The sequence below is a fragment of the Corapipo altera genome, unplaced genomic scaffold (assembly GCF_003945725.1).
Source record: "Corapipo altera isolate COAL_440 unplaced genomic scaffold, ASM394572v1 41075, whole genome shotgun sequence".
NCBI classification, from domain to species: Eukaryota; Metazoa; Chordata; class Aves; order Passeriformes; family Pipridae; genus Corapipo; species Corapipo altera.
In genome coordinates this window covers 1-1,725 of record NW_020890287.1, presented here as the reverse complement: position 1 = coordinate 1,725, position 1,725 = coordinate 1, and the positions used below count along the sequence as shown (strand labels likewise).

The window sequence follows — 1,725 nt, the reverse complement described above, 5'->3', positions numbered from 1 at the left end:
TTGGACCCCAAAATTTTTTTGAGGGGGAATTGGGGATTGAGGAGACAGTGGGAAAGTGGGAGGAACAGGGAGAAAGGTGGAAAAGGGGGGGTGGCCTGGTGGGTCTGACGGTCCCATGGGAGTCTTTGGGCACAGGGGGGTTGGGAAAAGGGGGTGGCCCCCCTGAGTTCCTAATTTCCTGTAGGGTGCTGGGGGCTGCTGGATCCAATCCCAGCCTTGCGTTATGCCAACACTTTCAGTTTAGAGGAATTACAGAGGTGTGACTGAAGCACTTTTGTCCCCCAGGTTTTAATGATGGCAAATCAGATCTATTGATAGAAATTAATTGTTATAGGTTACAAATAACCAGACAAAAGATCTTCATCAGAATTATTTACTGCACAGTAGAAACACTAAAACCACTAGGAGTAGAGGGTAAGATAGGACAGTGCTCAACACTAAAGCAATTGTTGAAGCAATTCTACTAAAGCTGGCACAAAAGCAATAATTCTTAAGTAGAGAGGGATGGAACTCCCCCAGACCAGTGCTCATGGGGAGATCTCTGCTCTCAACCTCCAGCAGTGACCTTGGGGGGTCCCCAGCCAAGGCAGGAATCTCCACACACCCCTCAGGAAGGGTTCTGTTGGCAGAACCTGTCCCTGGGAAAGGGGACTGGCCCTTTGGGGTCGAAAGGGATGGACTGACAGTCACTGGACTCCAGGGGTTGCCTCCAAATCAGGGGGTTCATTCAGGGTGGAAGCAGCAGCCGAAGCTCTTCCTGCAGTCGGGGCACTCACAGGGTTCTCTTACTGGTGGGTCCGTTGGTGTTGGGTCAAGCCAGCCCTCTGGGTGAAGCTCTTCCCACACTCCCCACACTTGTAGGGCCTCTCCCCGGTGTGGATGCGCTGGTGGGTGATGAGGTTGCCATTCCGGTTGAAGCCCTTCCCGCAGTCTGTGCAGCGGAAGGGCCTCTCATCCGTGTGCGTCCGCTGCTGCTTCAGGAGATCTGAGCTGCTCTGAAACCTCTTCCCACATTCCAAGCACTTGTAAGGCCGTTCCCCAGTGTGGATGTGCTTTTGTCAGATCAGGTTGGATCTGCAGTTAAAGCTCTTCCCACATTCCACACACTCAAAGGGCCGTCCCCCAGTGTGGATGTGCTGGTGGGTGAGGAGGTTGGAGCTGCAGTTGAAACTCTTCCCACATTTCTGACACATGTAGGGCTGTTCCCCAGTGGGGATGCGCTGGTGTTGGATCAGGTGGGAGCCATTCCTGAAGCTCTTCCCACATTCCCCACGAGTAGGGCTGTTCCCCAGTGAGGATGAGCTGGTGTTGGCTCAGAGTGGAGTTGTCCCTGAAGCTCTTCCCACATTCCCCACACCTGTAGGGCCGTTCCCCAGTGTGGATGCGCTGGTGTCGGATCTGGGTGGAGCTGTCCCTGAAGCTCTTCCCACATTCCCCACAGGTGTAGGGCCGTTCCCCAGTGTGGATGTGCAGGTGGGTGAGGAGGTCAGAGCTTTTCCTGAAGCTCTTCCCACATTCCAAGCACCTGAAGGGCTTCTCCCTGTTGGGAGGCTGCTCAGGGACCACCAGCTCAGAGCTCCCCCTCAAGCTCCGGCCGCCTTCCCGGCACAGGCTGGGTTTTTCCTCCTCAGAGCACCCTGGGCTGGCTTTGGAGCCCCTCCTGCGGGGGGATCTCCGGCCCTTTTCCTCCCCGCTGCCTTCCTGCGCCGGGGAGCCCTTCAAAAC

General features: G+C 55.7%; 1 pseudogene; it reads right to left on the bottom strand.

Moving 5' to 3' along the window:
• Positions 1 to 501: 501 nt before the first annotated feature.
• On the bottom strand, positions 502 to 1,722 carry LOC113942383 (annotated as a pseudogene).
• Between the last annotated feature and the right edge of the window lie 3 nt (positions 1,723 to 1,725).